We start from the raw sequence: 19257 nt of genomic DNA, 5'->3' as shown, positions 1-19257 counted from the left end.
CTTTTGTACCATTTCAAATTTGGTCTACTGCTAGAAATTTCCAGCCTTTTGATATCTACAGCGAAACTCCTCAAATAATGTCTAACAAACTTTATATAACAATACCAGGAACTTCAGATATTTATGCTGCAGACTTGCATGATTTTGAAGAAGATTAGCCAAGAGTAGAATATTATTTTTAATTTCTGGGATATACGTATTAGTCAAGTAGCATATGCATATGCATCTTATGTAAATTACGTATAGCCATACAAGTCGGGCTTCCCAATAAGAGGGTTCTCAAAAAGAGCGATTGCTATACGAACGAGAAAAATCAAATGAAGTCAATCGATCTTATTGAGAGACCTGCTGACGTTTGGAGTAAGCGAGATTTAAGGTAGAGTGTGGGAGTACTACACTTTTCGGAAATTCCTTCCCCTACAGGCACGTGAGCAATCTTATTTAGAAATCCGACCTTTCTCCTGGAGATTATCAATTTAGTTGTACATTTCATTCCTTTGTTCAAAATTGAACAGTTTCGTTTAAAAGTAATATTTTGTTGCTGATAAGTCAACTGAAATCTTTTCTAGATAGCAACTATTTCTTTGTATGAATTTGTCTTTTTGCTTGAGAAATTCTTTTTAGTAAAAATATTGCATTTTTTTCGGATAAAAATATAAATGTTTTGTTAAAAATTTAACTAATGTGTAGAGAATTTGTTCTCTCCTAAAATTCCCATTCTCGTATAGAAAAGTCAATTCGAATATTTTTGGATGAAATGTTAAATCTTTTTTTTGTTGTTGAAAATTTGTCATTTTGATTTATAAATTCACCTGATTTAGCAGAATTCTACTTATCATGCGCAACAATTCTATTGTTAGGTTACCATTTTAACCATTTTTTAAATAGTCATATTTTTTTGTTAACAGTTCGACTATTTAGAAGAAAAATCACAAGTATCATTTTGGATTTATAAAATAAAAAGGGATTTTCTTTGGATTAAAATTTAAATATTTTAACAAGTTTTTAGATTGAACTGATTTAAAAGATATTTCATCTGTTTCGCATAAAAATTTATATGTTTGGTGAAAACTTCAACAATTTTGTTAAAGTTATACTTTCGGGTTAAAAATTCTGCTTTTTTGTTACAAATTTAACCAATTTATAGAAAATATTCTTTTTGTATCAATTTAATATTTTGGTGTTGGAAAGAGAATTGAAATCTTTTCTACATGTAAATTTCACTTCAAATAAAAATTTCTCTGTTTCAGTAAAAATTAATTCCTTCTTAGAGAAAAATGCAACTACTTGCTAGAGAATTAAACTATTTTGTTAAAAATTCATCCTTTTGATTGGAAAAATTTGTCTCATTGGATTAAAAATTCAATTTTTGCCTAGAAACTTTTTTTTTGTTAAAAAATTAATATTTCTTCATTTATTTCAACGGAAATGACATGTTAGGTTAAAAACGATTCTTCTTCTTCTTAATCTCTTCTTCTCTTTGGTTGAACGTTTAACTGTTCTGTCGAAAACTAATCTTTTTAATTGAAAATTAAGCTACTTAGATAAAAGGTAAATTTACATTGTTAAAATTCCATCTGTTCAATTAAAGACTTTGTCTTTGATTGAAAATTCAACTGATTAGTGGTTGAACTTTAATTTTTGTTGGGTGAAAATGAGTCAGTTTCGTGGACAATTAATTTGTTTTGAAAAAGTCATATTTTTTGTTTGAAAATTTAATTTTCGTAGAGAACATTCGTCTGTTCGGGTGGAGGCTCAATAATTTAAATAAACTTATATTTATTTCTTGCGTAAAATATCTTTATTTGTAGCAAATTCATCTTTTAATTTGAAAAAATTCATTTTATAAATGTTTTTTTATCGAAATATAAACTATTGCATTTTTTGTTGGTAATTAATCTTTTTATGTTAAAAATTAAACTATTATAATAAAAATTTAATTATTTTGTTTAAAACGCATTTTTCTGTTAAAAAGCCATCTTTTATATCAGAAAATACATTTTTAGTTTGAAATGACTTTCAACGGAAGAAAAACTAACTTTAAAAAGAATGTTACATTTTCATAGAAAGCTATAAATTTTTAAATAAAATGGTAAATATTTAAGCTTGACCCTGACTTTTCTTTATCCGGATACACTTAATCACCGAATTTATATATCATATCCATTTATTTATAATGAATATAGTAGCCACAAAAAAAGTAAAATAAAACTAGTAATAATTAGTTCTACATGCCTAAACTGTTTGACATTTATTGACAATCAAATTTGAACCAAATAATTGAATGACATTTTAAATTAAAAATTTTGATGATTTGAACTACGAAAATTTTACCAAAAGTTTATGTTTAATGTTCTTTTTCATGAATATATATATATATATATATAGATAGATAATCATAGTTGGTGAATCATGCCTAAAAGAAAATGTGTTAACATACAAATTGTTTGAAATGAATGACATTTGTATGAAAAAACTGAAATTTTGAACATAACAATTTTTTACGCTTTAACAACTGATCAGAAAAACTTTATATTATCTTAAAAGAATGCTTAGGGACTTACAGAATACAAGTAATATGTTTATTATTTTACTTATTTGTTATAAACTAATTTTTATGATAAAATTGACAGATAGTCTTATTATGAGTAAAAATTTGTTGTTGTTGCTAACAGTGCTTCTTATTAATGTAGGAATGACATTTAATTAAAAAAATATTTAAAACATTTATAATACCCATTGTTATGAATAATTCTAGTGGAAAAATATCGAAACTTGAGATTCTTTTAAATCATAATTTCCTTAAGTCACCCAAATAACTTCAGGTATTCCTTAAACTGATAAACATTTAATAATATTTGATAAAATATAAAAATTTACATTTTTGTACACAAAATTAGATAAACAAATTCAAAATGTTGGCCCTTTTGCATAAAAAAAATTTTTTTGCACTGGAAATGTTTTAAACTATTGTACGAATGACTGCTGGTCACAAAAATATTAGACAACTTTACAATAACCACTGTTTTTAACCATTCTTGAGACAAAATACTTATACTTCAGAGTTTATTAAATTTAAATTTTCTTTGATGGTCAGAATGGGTACACATGTTCCTGAAAATATTATATCTTCAATAATATTTAGTAAAATGTAACAATCTGAATATTTATCAACAAATAGGAGAAAAAACTTCAAATTACGTCATTATTCATTTTAATAGCTTTCAGTTGTTTCAATATTTTCTTTCAGAAATATATCCATTGGACTAAGCGTTTTCTTTTTACAGTTGTATTATTTTATGCATTACATTATATTTGTTACGTATTCTAATTATAAGATTTTGTGTTAATAATATATGTAAATAGTAAATCATTTTAGGCAATTGTAAAAAAAATGTGTTGGTTTTAATATTTGTCCAATAAAGGGTTTTCTATTAGGAAAAAATGGATACTTTAAAATTTCTCTCAAAGACCATATCCGATTTTTTAATTTCTATTTTCAAAGGAGATGTGGAAGATTTGACGCAGTATTTTTTGGTAGAGCTGTTCGCCCAACACATACAATTGTCGCACCAATCACACAGTGAACAGCGTACCCTCACCTTACGCCGCCGCCGTCCAAGAATCCAAGGTGGATGGGTCGTCGGGTTGAAATGTCTGATTGGTTGACTCTTTTTTTTTGCTGCCATTTACTTTACCTTAGAATACTTGTCCCGTTAGTCTTCAATTTAGTTGAACTTTAAACTGTGCGGAGAAAAAACGAAATACTTTGCTAATTTTTTTTTCGTTTAGTACAAGATTATTAATTTTTTTGGTGCAAAATTTGTTCTTTGGTAAAAATTAATTTTTAGTTCAATATTAATCGTTTTAGTTAAAATTCGTTTTAACAGAAAATTTAAATATTTCATTTTTCATTGCAAGGTTATCTTTTTTATTAAAAGGGAAACATGTTTTTAGCACACGTTAAATACACTCTAAATGATGCACAAAATCATAATAAATATTATTTGAATATTATTATTATATTAGAATTACTCACGTTTTAAAATTTAATAGATATTCTTATAAATGATTATTAATTAATACAATGAAAGGTGAGTAATCAAAAGGGCCTAAGCTAATTTTTTGAAATTCGTTTGTTTTGCATTTTTCAATTCTTAAATGAATCCTAAAATTAAGCGTTTTTGTAAATGAGAAGTATAAAAAATGAACAATTGTATACTCCAGAAACTTGAAACTCAAACAAATCATGTAAAAATTACGTCCCGAAGAATTGCAATATTAAAACTTTTTTGTCTTCAAACCCTCAAAAATTTGTGTTCTATAAATAAATTTAATAATTTATAAATTGACAAGTTTTAAGTTGAAAATAATTTTTTTCGTAATTAACCCATTTTAATTTTATTTGCAAAATTGAATCAACTTACATTACTGATAAGAAAGTTTAAATCATTTAAAAATTAACTACTTTCAAATTTTTATTTTTTCGGAATTATTTAATAACACAAAATAAACTTATGTCACAAAAAAATGAAAATTTATGATTTACCATTAGAATTTTGATTTCAAAAAATAAAAATTAAAAAATTTAAGAAATTATTCAATTTTTTAAAAGAAATTTTCTTTTCCTTTTTTCAACTGAGTGCCAAGTGTCCATTTTTTGGAACAGATTTTAATTCGAAAAAATTTAGCATTTAAATTTATTGAGGAAGCATAAAATTTTAAATAATTTAATTATAATAAGTTAAACTAAAAATAAACCTTTTTTCATTTAAGTTATGTTATGTCGAGTAAGACTTTTTATTATACTACTTCCAAAAAAAATCCATTTTGTAAATAATTATAATTTTAAGTAGAAAACTAAAGTATTTTTTGCAAATTTTTTTTTTAATACAACTTTCTTAAAAATTGATATTTTAAAATTGCAAATTGTCGGGTAGAAGATAAACATTTTTGTTTAAAAATTCATAATTTTTAGTTGTAAATTCAACTGGTTGTTTGAGAATCAATTTATTTTTGTTAAGAATTTTACTATTGTAATCAAAACTTTTATTTTTTGGTCAAATAGAACTTTGGAAAATTTGTCTCTAATCCTTTAAAAATTTATAAACCTTCTAATAACTTTAAATTATTCCGATAGTTCGTTAATTTTTTTTTAATTTGAAAAATTAAAAAACTTCTCTTTGAATCTTTCAGATTTTTTCTTAAACATTTTAGAAACCGTTTGGAATCCATAAAGAAAAAAATCATTTGAATTTTTCCCATGACTCTCAAGAATATTTCTTTCATTCTTTTGACGCCCAACAAAATTAATTTCATCCGAAAGTTTTCTAAATCCTGGAAAATTAAGATAATTGTCTTGAAGTCGTTCAAATTTAGCTCGACATATTGTGAAATATTTAAAACATGAAATTATTCCTTTAAAATTAAACCTAAAACATTTAAAACTTAAAAAGAAATCTTTGAAAAAAAGTTTATATCAAAATATTTGAAAATGATAAAAAGCGTATTATTATTTTTTTGAATTGTTAAAAATAAATTTTTCCCATAATTTAATTTTGTTATATCATTAAGAATGTATGAAGTTGCTTTTGCAATTTCAATGTTATCTTATGTGTATCTTTAATCTTTGATATGCTAAGGTTGGTGTTATGTACTTATTGCTTGATGCAAGATAACAATTTGTACCCGGAAAGCGAAAATTTAAATATCAGAATGGTATAAATACACGAAAAATTGCATTATTCATTACTTTATTGATTTAGAACTGACGCCTCAGTCATATTCATCGAAAATTTGAAAAGAATGAGGTTGCTTCATATTTTGGGGGCAACCATGGTCTTTATTTTTAATTCTTTTGGTGAGTATTGTGAAATTGGATCTTCAAAATAACTAAGGAGCCGTGCTTAAATAACGTAACGGATTATTTATTATTAGGCGGGATTTCCGAGATCTTTATTTTCGAAGTTCCCTGATTTTTCCTAGAGTAATTTTTTATCTTGCTTGATGGTTAATACTGAAGCACTAACATTTTAATGTGGTAATTTTTTTAATATATAATCTTTAATAAACGGAATGAAACAGTATTTTAGACACAAATTTTCAAGTTTAGCAATTTATTTCAAGCAAAAAAATGGATTTTATATTATAAAAGTTGGTTTTTTGACAAAATACTACAATATTCAACGGAATAATTTGTACGCAGGCCATTTAAAATTGAGGGTCAACACATTTACTAATCTAACTTGGTGATGGTGAATACTCGTTGGTTCAAGCCCCTTTGGCTTTATCGAAGACTTTTCTCATGTATCTCGTGCTTCGCACTCCATTTTTTTCTTAAATTTTTATTTTATCTAAGATAGATTATAATTAGTTCTGTTCCTCGGGCTGGTATTCATTGTTCAGATATTTCAAAATAATATTAAAATTTTTATTTTCCATCATCACTTTATTATTTACCGCTTATTTTGTTATTTTTTTTTTAATGCAATGTCTCTCGTTTTTCCATAAATTGAATTTTTGTATATGCTATTTTTTACGATTCAAACCAACAATACGTATCCAGCGTAAAATGGCGCCAAGAAAATGTGTACATATAATAGAGGCGAAAAATGTTATTGCTTAAAATGTACTTGTACTTTATGCCGTTTTTCCAAAAAGTTAATTTTTTCATTTTTAATGTATTCATATAAAGAAGTTTATTTGAAATTTGCAAATTTTTTTGAATCAATTTTTTTTATTTAGGTGTTTTCGTACCTTGCATTATTTTCTCAAACATTAAATTTTTTATTGTGAATGTTATTTTTCACAAAAAAAATTAAAAGAAACGCGTTCTATCAAAGAATGAATATTAATAAATTTGTCGATATTTCTCAGGCGAAAAAATGTTTAACCTTTAACTTTTTCGTAGCTTGCTGGTTAGTCTACAAGTCTAATGTACCTATGCTTAATTCTACTTTTTGTGGTTAACACCAAAACTACGCGTCCTATCTAAATGTGACAAAAAAATAGGTCACGGGATCTAATTTGACACAAATCTAATTCCTTTTATGACAAAAATTTTTAAAAGTTTTGTAAAACATGATCGTGCAGCATTTTCAGCTTCATTAAAAGAATGTGAAGGTAAAATTGTGAAACATATCAAGGGTTTCAGTCACCTCACCTTGAATCATATTTCGTCACGTACATCAACAAAATGTTCTCACAAGTGTCTGGTTTTTGGCCATTTTTAACCTCACCCACCCCCTTGTTGACAACCGTTGATTTTATTGTGCCCCCCCCCCCAAGTAATATAGCTTTTAGGTAAACTCCGATATTGCGAGTATACTGCTATTTTTTTGGTGTTCATATCTAGTCAAGTTGCCAATATGCCTATAATGTCTACATAGGGCAACGTTAAGATTGCGACGTTGTACATTTGTCCCACGGTGGCCCACTCCTATAGGCAAAGTGGTAAAAGGATAATAGTAATTGCTACGTCTTCTAGATGGCGCTGGTGTACGTTCAGCGTAACGAGCTCTGAATTAATTCTGCTGCTCGTTTTTCACGCTAGTGCATGTATGGTCGCCTCCAGATTGCGCGGTTCTAATTTAAATGCGTCTTCTATATTAGAGTGAGAAATAGATCATAAGAAAGAGAATTGGCGCGCGATTTGGTGAATCGACACTTAAGTTTGAGTATAAATGAATAATTTAGTTGTAAAAATATTATGAAGATTATTTGAGATACGTAAATATAAAATAGATACAAATGCACATTTCGAATTATATTTTAGATTTATAGTTTCGCGTTCGAAACTCAACCAACGAAAAGGTATTTAGGTTTTCGTTTTCGTGGAAACCAAGTCAAGAACACATCTTGAGTCCAGAGCCTCTCATAAATTAAGAGATAAATTCTCTACTTTCCGGGACTTTTTAAAGAAAAGTCGTAAAATCGAAAGACTATTTTGTTCAAACGAACGTTTTTTATGGGTACTCGAACCAAGGGGTTCGTCACCGTGGTCTAGCTATGAAGGCCCTTCGCATCCTGTGGTAAAGCTTAAATTCATCGACCCTTTCGCTTACCCACGAAGAAAGCCCCTCGGAAAACTTTGAGTTTGGGTCCAGTTTAAGAGCACATGCACATTATGCTTTGAGTGGATGGTGGAATTTCGAACGCGAGAGCAGGATGAATGAAACGTCACAGACTGGAGGGATAAAATAGGAAGGGAAAGAGGCCCACCCCGTCTTACGCGCCCCGAGCCACCTTGCGTTGCTAGAACGCTTTTTCAAAAAGGACAGATTCGCTTTTGACTTTGAAACGAGAAACTCGTGTTATGCTTCCTCGTTCTTGCTCGAGCAATTCAAATTTTAAACAAACGAATCTTTGCCGTATATAATTGTATTAGCTCGTAGCAATGAATACTGTTTTCTTTATTTTCAACTGAAATTTGTTGAGTATTTCTGGTAAAATCCTTTAGAATCTTTTCATTAATTTCAGAAGTTCATTCGCGAGAGTTGGTCTTCCAAGTCCTTAATTGTGGAACGATCCCGAGTTGAATTTAAGAATAGAGATTTTTAATTTTGAACACTTTCGTGTTAAAACCTGACTTGCGCGTTACATCAGAATTCGAAATTAACTAGAGCAGACGGTAGAAGTTCTATCGTCTGCTTAAGTTCACAACAGCTTCTGCAGCAAAGGCTGCAAGAAATATTATTTTTTTGTGTGATTAATTTGGATTCACGATGATTTTGCGCGAATAACGCAAATAAAAATTTCACAAAACTAAATCGATCATCGATCAAATGTAGTTAAAATCTTTCTATAATAAATTGATTCCAAAAGACTTCAACAGTTGATTGCATTTGATCGATGATCGATTTGATTTTGTTCAATTTTTGGTTTGTATTATTGTTTATTTCTATTCGCGTATTTATAGCAGGAAGAGAAGTGAACATAACCTGAACATTAGAGTGAGAACGGCGGGTCGCTGCTGTAGACAATAGTTCTTGATACGTCCCTTAGATGTCGATGATGTTGCATTGCCACAATCTTTAAGTACCCCCTCGAAAAACATGAGAGTGGGCACACCGTGATTTGCTTCGGGGAGAAGGTTGGGTGGTGAAGATAAGAGACATGGGGAAAACGTCTCCGGAGTTTGGTCGACGACTAATAATAATATGTCCGAGTCAGGAATCTCCTCTGTCTTATTATATTGTAGGCGACTGGGAGTCTCCCGTTGTAGCTCCTGAACTGGCGGCGGTAGCGAAATGGCCGGGGAGTGTGGCTGGTGGAAGGTCGGCGGCGGCGTCGATCCTTCGGTCATACACCTAAGTGGCGACACGGGCGGCAGCATGAGTTGCTGATTAGTTGGCAGCGGCCTGGGCCGCTTCTTCTAGCCGATATCTCGAAGCGGCGGCCCGTCTAAGCTGCTCATCCTTCTCCTGATGACGTCAAACGGCGGCGATTTACCAGCGGTGATCCTCCTGGCCGACGCTGTCCGCTCTTAAAGTTGGTGAACGGTGGCGGCCCTTCCAGCCTACTCGACCTACCCTCGGTGACGTGGAGTGGTGGCGACCCGTCTGGCCAACTCTACCACTTTCTGGTGACTGGGAGTGCCGGCAGCATGCCTGGCCGGCACAAACCCGCAGTACGACGACCCGTTTTTAGTCTTGTTGTGCGACGGCACGCCGGCAGCCCTACTCTGGGCAGCGACGGCTTCACATTTCCTCCGTCCGCTGCTCTCTTTTTTTGTACAGGCGGGCGGCCCGCTGCGATCGGCGACCTCGGGTGCGCTTTGCTACTTAAAATGGTAACTTTTAAACAAAAAATAGAATAGTTAAATTATTGTTGTCTAAATGACAATTATGCAAATGTGACAACTGTGCAGGTTGAACTTTTGACATGCAAAGTTGACTTAATACTATCTGTGCACGTGCATAGTTGTCTCTTAAAAAACTGTGCAAGTGCACAGATGGTACTTGGGAAACTATGCATTTTGAAATTCTGACTTAGATAGATGAGTGTCTGTGTACTTGGTCGTGTACAGATATTACTTATCTTGAATTCTCTGAATTCCTTGATTTCATTTGATTTATTGAATTTGCTCAATCCTTTACATTTACAATATGCTTTAAATTTACCGAATGCGTAAAATATTTTAAATCCTTTATTTCTCTGAAGTCCTTGAATTATCTGAATTTCTTGAATTCTCTTAATCCCTCGAATTCGCTCACCTCTTCCAATTCACGAAATTTTTTGAATATGTTAAAGGCTTCCAATTATATAAGTCTATTAAATTCTCCGAATTCCAGGAATTATCTGAATTCCTCGAATTCGCTGAATCCCCTTAATTCTTTTAATTTCTTGAATTCTCTGCATTTCATGAATTCACTAAATTCCTTGACTTTTCAGTACTCCTTAAATTCACTAAATTTCTTTAATGCACGGAAACCGTTGGATTTTCCGAATGGCTCGAAATATATGAACCCATGAAATTCTCTGAATTGCTTGAATTCTCTGAATTCCTTGAATTCTCTGAACGCCATGAATTCTGTGAATTCCCTATTCTCTACAAAAAGATCAATTTTTATCCAAATTGTTAAATTTCTAACTAATAAGATAACATTTTTTACCAAAAAAGGAAAATTTTTAACACAATGTAGTGATTTATAACCATAAAGATAAATGTTGAAACAAAAAAAGACACACTTTCCAAGGAAATTATAAATTTATACTTCAAAAAAATTATTTCTGAACCAAATAATTTAACTTTTAGAAAAACATGTGAAATTACAATCAAAGAGAGTAATTTTCTTACAAAAATTAAATTTTTTAACAAAATATATAAATCTTTAATCAAAATGATTATTTTTGAACGAAAATTATGAATCTTTCCTCCTAAAAATGAATTTTTAACCAAATAGTTTGGTTTTGAACTATAAAAATGAAATTGCAACCAAGGAGATTAATTCTTTATCAAAAAGATAATTTTTTTAACAATATAAATAAATTTTCAGTCACAGAAATAAATTTTTAACGAAACTGGTCAATCTTTCAGTGAAAAAATTAATCCTTAACCAAATAATTAATTTTTAACTAAGAAGTTGAAATTAGAAATAAAAAGTTGAATTCCTAACCAAATAGATGAATTTTCAACCACGAAGATTAATTTTCCACAAAAGAATTAACTCTCGAAAAAATACATTAAGTTTCAATCAAATATTAAAATTTTCAACTAGTTTTCAAATCAAACATGAAATAGTAAAACTTTCAGTTAGAAAATGTTTTCAAACAAACAAAAGGAATCTTTTTAAAAAAATTCATTTTTCGTTAGAGAAATACCTTTTTAAGAAAAATGATCAATTTTTCACCTAAAAAATGAATTATTAACAGGGACCATTCATATTCTACAAAAAAGATAACTTTGGACAAACTGCATCAATTTTCAACCAATAGTTCAAATTTCAACTATAGAAGATCACTTTTCATCCAAATGTCGAATAATTAAATTTACATTTTAAGAAATTTCATTTAAACAACCAAAGAGTTTGCAGTGAAAAACTGTAACCAAGAAGGTTAACTTTCTAATGAAACACACTAATTTTATCAAAATACGTAAGATTTCAGCTAAAAATATAATTTTTGAATTAAAAATTTTAGTGGTTATATTTTCGACTAAAAAAATAAATTTGAAACTCACAAAAAGAATTTTTGACGAAATAGTTTAATTTGTGACCAAAAATATTGTGTTTTGTGTTAATGAAGAACCTTCATCAAAATACCTGCATGAAATTGTGTTTTTTTTCTAAATATTTACAATTCCTTATATTCCATACATTTTTGAAATACTTATATTTCATGCTATCTTCCCTCTTATTTTATTTTTCAAAATTGTAAATTTATTATAAAACTTAATTTAAAAATCGCGCGCTTTTCATCACTACTGGTCCCGGTTCAATCTTAGCCAATCGAAACAGTAGGAAGTTATGACACGAATTTACCCAAATTTACCATAAACAGCGCAACTCCGCTCACCTTGCAAGAGTCTCTCTCTCGTCCCCTTGCCCCCCAACCCCTATCCATTATTTTAAGATCCGGCAAACCGGAAATCCAGTGTACGTCAGAAACTCAAATCGTTTAATATAAAAGAAACGTATCTGATGGATTGTTATATATTTCAAACTTGCAAATTCCTAATCGAATCAACGTTACAAATCTCCTAAACTATCTTTGTTAGTGCCTCAGGAATAAAAAAGCTATTTATTGCTCTCTGTTCTTAAAGAATTAAGCTCACAAGGCAATAATTTGCCTTGTATACGCGGTTTGTTTCCGTGCTTGGCCTCGTCTGGAGAAGCTCCTTCGACCCAACCTGGATCATCAACCAACCAACCAGAATTACCATCCCAACATTCAGATTTATCTTTCCACCAACCAGAGTCACCATTCCAACGCACAGTATTACCCTTCCATCTACCAGAATCACCACCCCAACAATTAGGATTATCATTCCACCAACCAGCATCACCAACCCGCCAACCAGGATTATCATTCCACCAACCAGAATTATCATTCCACCAAATAGGATTATTAACTCAACAATCAGGACCGTCAACCCAGCAAACAAAGTCGCGTGAGTCACATTTTCTCTAAGTATTGTTGCCTCAACAATTAGAAAATCTTAAAACAAGAGGTAATAAAATATTTTCTTTATTTTCAATTGAAAGTCATGAAAAAATTGAAAATTTTTCTTTAAAACATTTTGAGTGAACCCTAACAAATTATCACAGTTTCTATATTATTTTCAATTTAAATTATCCTACAAACCAGATTTAATTCGAAAAATACTTTATTAGTCTATATTCTTTGTAAAAAGTGAAATTTTATAATTATTTGAATAATGATGACTAGGACTCAACAAAAAATTAGACAACCCGAGCTCAGTCACCTTAACCATACGGTTTTTAGGTCGCTGAATTCAAATCTGGGGTGCGTTTGACCCCGTTAGGTCAGGATGAAGGCAAAGTGAAGGTTAAAATGAAGAAAACCATTGTATTGGAGAAAAACAACAGATTGCAAAAAACCTCTACTCTAAGATATTTTGCGGTCGCTGAATCTGAATCAGGGGTCAGATTGCCTTTCGTCAGATCAACATCATTGTCAAGTGTTGGTCAAAATGGAAAAAAAATTAAATTTTCGAGAACCACCACTACTACTACCGTTCTTCCTGACCTGCTGGGGTCAATTGCCCTAGATTTGGATGCAGTGACCCTAAAAAGTCTCAGAGTTGACGTTTTCTCCAAATCAATGGTTTTATACAATCCAATGGTTTTCTCCGGTCTAATTGTGTTCTTCATTTTTAACCTAAATTTACCATAGAGTCAAACTGACCATGGATTCGGATTCAGTGATCTCAAAAACGGATGGGTATGGTGTTTTAGCTTGGGTGGCCCGAAGTCAAAATATATGCAGAAAAAAATTAACTTTATTTTCCAAACAGAAGTTTCAGCTTTCTAATTTAATACTTTGAAGGTATTACAAATGAACTTTAAATTTAGCAATAAAAAGTATACAAGTTTTTTAAAGAATTTTGAAAGATTTCAAGAGAATTAAATAGTTTTAAGATTGCTAGCAAAATTGAAAATGTTTTTTATTGTTCAACATTAATTTTAAGAGAATATCCAAGCAGATTCTAAAACATTTTAAAAGATTTTATAAATTAATACGGACGATATTATTTTAAGGTCAGTTTGTTCAGTTTTGTAATATTTTTCGCAGTTTTAGGAAAATCTCGAATTTTTTCGGAAAATATATAGAAGTTTTGCAAAAATTTCAAGACTAATTTAAAAATTCAAACGGTTTTAAAACATCAAAAACAAAATGTAGATTTCTCATATTTTCGAAAACGCTGAAAGATTTTTGAAAATTCTTAAAAATTGTTGAATTTCTTTCAACCTTCCACCAGTTTTTAATACAAAATATTTAAACTTTCATTCAAAAACGATTTTATTTTGTCTTTCCAACATCAAAATGTGAGTTTTAAAGGAGAAGTAAACTTTTTACGAAATAGTTGAATTTTCCACCTATATGTATTACTTTTTAACAAAATTGTTGAATTTTTAACCATAATATATTTCATTATTCCATTTTTAATAAATATTTAATAATAATTTAAAAGCAATTTTCTAATTTTTCCAGTCCGGGAAATTATAAATTCGCAAACTCTCTAGAGCCAGGAATTTCAAAATATCAAATATTGATCATTCGGAAATTTTTGGCCATGAATTTTATTATTCGGACATTTTCTAATTCGCTAATATTGTAAATTGTGGGAAATTTGATTGTATTAAACGGAAAAATTAGTTTCAGTGTTTAAAGTTTCAAAAATTATTGTTTGAATTTAAATAACAATAATCTAAAAAATGTCATCTCGAAATATTTTTCATGAAACCATGCGATATTAAAAATTGTCCAAAAACAAATTGCTGCTTTTCTGTAAAATGAAGAAGGTAAAACTAAGAGACTAGGCTATACATATTTATAAATTAAACCTAAAGGATAAAGCAAATTTTTTAATTAAAAAAAAAACATTTTGAATTTAGGAATTTTTCAAAAAGTTTGAACAAAACTTTTTTATTCTCAAATATCTTATTTAAAAAAAATGTTTATTATCATACATAGAATCTTGTACATTATTTTAGCTTGTATTAAGTGAATCTACATTTCAATAAAAACTGAACCTTCGGCATAGATAACGTTGGACTAAAAAAATAGATTTCTGATTGTTGCGAGGCGGCGTGATTATGAATTTTCGTCAATTTTTCAAATTTGTTTATTTATTCTTAAACATAACAATTTCTCTTTACCATAAATTCTGTAAATTAAGATTTAAAATGTCAAATTCTACTACTTTGTTAAAGATCCATTATTTTATTTTTTAAATGAGGTAATAGGATTTTTTCAATTTAAAAACAAACGAGAGATGGAAAAGAGCTTCAAAGGACTGATTTTCAGCCTTTTTTGAAGGCCCATTCATCTAAGTTTAAAATAATTAAAATACTTTAACTAATTATAATTATTATATTAGGATATAAATAACATATATATTATTACATTAATTACCATAATTAAATTTCTTGTTTAAATTGATGTAATAAGAAAGAACAAAAAGGTAAAACCAGGACATGAAAAATAATGTCACTTTTGTTTTCTAAAAATATAATGTTGTTTTCTGGAATGTGGCGTTTACTTTAGAAAATTTCTTATCAGAAAACTTGAATTACCTTGTATCAAGAAAATACGATACAGAAGGTTAATCAATCTAGCACCTTCAAAGAATATCTTTTCAACCAAAGATATAATAGTTAAATTTTTTGTTGAAAAACTAAAGTAAATTTTTTAATTAAACAATCAATTTTAAACGTGAAGTAAATGTTATTGACAACAAAGTTCAATTTTAAATGAAAGAATTAAATTTTAATCAACTTAAATGAATTTTTGGACAGGTAGAAAGTTTATTAAAAAAAGATGAATCTTCAAACACATAGCCGAACTTTTAACTGAAAAGGTGAATTTTCGAGAAAGAAAATGCGAGTTTAAAAAAAACTCGTGTAATTTTCAACCGAAAGAAACGATTTTTCGCCAAAAACAAAAATTGTTCAGCATTAAATTTAATTTTCTACCAAAAGAGATGAATTTTAAATAAAATACATACATTTTTCTCTGATTTTTATTAAAATAGTTTATGTTATGCCAAATAGATAAATATTTAAGAAACAACGTAAAATTTAATAGATGATATTTCAACAAAAAATATTTTTAATTAAAGGCTGTTGAATTTAAACAAAAAAGATGGACTTTCAATAAATCATGTAAATTTTTCTAAAAAAAATTAGTTCTATACAAAAAAACAAACAAATAAAAGATAAATTTGCTACAAAATTGTTAAATTTTTATAGTTACACTTCTTATATAGTTACATTTATGATACGAGAAATTTAAGGGAATCTGTATTATCATCAGAGATATTTACCAAAAATCAATGTAGATGCCTTCTTCACAACCATGTAAATAGAAATAAACCTGTCGACCAAGTTAACTCTTTCAAGAACAGAAAATACTTAGTCATTTTTAGACAAGATATAAAATAAATTTTAAAAATGTTAAACTTAAATTTTTGCTGAAAAAGATCTACTCTCGTCGCTCGAAAGTCAATCGAACCACAAATCTTCTGAAAATTCTGAAGTTCGGTGCTTCCATTCCCAGTGGAGCGATGAGAGTAGAGATTTTTTCAACAAAATTTAGTTTTTAAATTAACTTGCATATTGGTGACGGTAGTGAGAATCTGTTCGGTGAACGGCGGTGAGACGACTTTACGGAGTTTGTGTGGAAGGTGTCAGTGGACTGTGAAGTTGGAAGCCTATGAGGTGAGTGAGATTGTGAGGGGTGAATTAGAAAGTTAAAAATTAATTCTCTTTGTAGTTGTCGGGTGGGATTTGGCTGAATAGGGAAAGTTAAGTTATATTGGCAAGGGAGCGGAGTAGTCTTGTGGTCAGGATTTTGGACCTTCATGGTGGGCAAGGGTAGTTCTCGTAATGCTGGGGGATGTTAGGGTAGAGAAAAGGGTGTCTGCAGGGGCTGTGAGGGGTGAACTAGTGCGAAGAAAAGAAAAATTTGGGGCGGTAAGCAACAGTTGTCTTGAGAAACATCTGCTTTCTGCTGAAGATACTTTTTCGCATAGATAAAGTCACAGTTACCGTCGGAAGAACAGGATCTTGTCAGCGAAACTACTAGTCGTGTTGGTAGTGAATTCGAAGAGAGAAAATTGCTAACAGGCCACGACGGACCGCTGTACGAGGCCTGGTATCGAGTGGCGTACGAGGCCTGGTATCGAGTGGCGTGCCAGGGAGAGGGAAAAATCGTAACGAAGGAAGCGATAAGGCGATGAAGAGAGTGTGTAGTGAAAGTGAGAAGGAGGATCGCTTAAAGAGGAAAAGAAACAGCAAAAAGAGTGCGGAGAAATCGTGCTAGAGAGTCCGTTTAAAAAAAAACGTAGGGACACGTTGGTCACCCCCCCCCCCCCTTAAAATGGATAGGCAAATGGAGAAAGCGGGTCTCGGGGTGCTACAAGTCAGGGTCAGAGGGCTAAGAGAAGATGTAAGGGGGGCTATGAAGCAGATGGAAAATATGAGGGAGGACCTGACGGTAAGGGATGCAAACTGGGAAGAGTAGGTAAAAAAGCTGAGGGAGAAGGTAAAAAGATTGTAGAGGAAGGTGGTGTCGATAACGGAGGAGAAAGATGATAAAATGAAGCAGATGGAAAAAGAGATTAGGGTTTGGAAGGAAAGGGCGGGAAAAAGGAATGAGAAGGTGGAGGGCAGGTCGTAAATGAAGCAGTTGATAGGGATGATGGCGAGAAGCAAGGTAGAATATGATGGAGGTGTAGAATATGATAGACGAGAATTTGGAAGAGCATAGCAATGTAGAGAAGGAGAAATTATACAAAGAAAGGATGAGGGCAATGGAATTGAGAATGGAGAAAAGAGATAAGGCGGATAGGAGAAATAATACTATAATAGGAGAATTGAAGCGAAAGAGCGGGGAAGAATGCGAGGGGATGGAAGCGCTGCTATAGGGCATAGGGTGGGTTAAAAACAAGTTAGGGTAATTAAGCTGGAGGGTAGAAAGGAGAATAAAGTGGCAGTTGCGAAATTGGAGAGCTGGGAAGAAAAATCAGGTTTATTGCAAAACAAGAATAGGACAAAGAATAAGAAGGTTTTCATCGATCAAGATTTGACGAGGAAGGAAAGGGAAGTGCAGAGAATGGTAAACGGTGTTAGAGGAAGTAAAGGGGAATTTGTTTCGTGGGAAGTAAGGAGGTGGGAGTAAAGCAGGGTATATTCATACATTTGTGACTGGAAGAGACGTGGGTAGAAAGAAAGGTGGGATAGACAAAGGCCAAAGTTGCCAAGGGGGTATAGGTAGAGACTACAGGAGGCGGTCAGAGTGAAGAAGAAAGAAAGGTCTAGTGGGGGAATTGTAAAAGGGGTCAGGAATGCATTCAGAGGAAGAAATTCATGGATGTGAAGAGAGGAGGGCGTGCAAATGAGGGCAGTGAAGATAGAATAGGTAACGTATAGGTTTGTGACGGTATGCAATAAGGCGTTATGCATCATGCAATAATGCGAGCATTGGAAAAAAGGGGGCATAGTAACAGGACAAAAAGAGGGGGAATAAACGTACGAGGTGTCTTCAGAAAATAAAGAGGTGATTAAAGGTTCTTAAAGGAGATGATCAAAAGGTTGAGAAGATGGAAAAAAGGTTAGAGATAAATGCGGATAAGTTGCAGGTTCTGGTGTTCAGTAAAGGAGGTGTGAGAGCTAAGAGATGGGAGTTGACGTGGAAAGGAAAAGCGGTACAGGAGGTGAAAGATTCTTTGAACTTAGGCTTCCTGCATCATATGAATGGGGAGGGTGGATTGCCATAAGCATTTCCCAGGGTCCAATAAAAGTGCATTTTTCCTTAAAAATTATCTTGAAGAATCGAAAAAATGGAGTAGATTATGACCTTCTAAAAAAAATTTCGCAATATCTAATAAAAGAAAATATTTATCCACCAATCCTTTCTTAACAGTAAGAAAAATGTAGTGGATCGTGTCCATCTTTGAAAATTTAGCCCAAGTTCAATTCCAATCAAATTACATTCGACCGTGGCCGAATCATGGCAGTGGGGTCATAAGCCATGCATGACTTATGGTATGAACTTTGGACAACTGTGAGTGAACATTGTCCCAATCTTAAGCCACGCTTACCCCACGCTTACCCCACGCTTACCCACTACTACCCCATGTTCATCCCTTTGCTGAGCAATCTATAAGTGACCAAACTAACGTATTAACGTTACTTTGCTCTTTATTTCAAGATACTGGTGAAAGAAAAATATACTTTTTTTATGAAGCATTCATGACATCAGCTGTTTCCACGCTTATGCATTTTGCGGCAATTTATGGAAAGTTACCCTATATAATTGATCAAATTGTCATTAATGATAAAAAATTTCCGAATATTCATGGAAATTTAGAGAATTTTTTAAATTTAATTTCAGGCAATGTATAGTAAAATACCATAAAATACCTGTAATGTTTTCATAAATTACCGAAATTTAAAAAAATTTCCAGATAATTATAAAAATGTTTAAAATTTAATTTTTGGTAGTTTATGATAATTTACAATACTTACCTCTAAAATTATGATACATTACCGAAAATTTAAATACATTTAA

The sequence above is a fragment of the Belonocnema kinseyi genome, chromosome 1 (genome assembly GCF_010883055.1).
Source record: "Belonocnema kinseyi isolate 2016_QV_RU_SX_M_011 chromosome 1, B_treatae_v1, whole genome shotgun sequence".
Taxonomy (NCBI): domain Eukaryota; kingdom Metazoa; phylum Arthropoda; class Insecta; order Hymenoptera; family Cynipidae; genus Belonocnema; species Belonocnema kinseyi.
Note: the sequence above shows the minus strand (reverse complement) of the source record.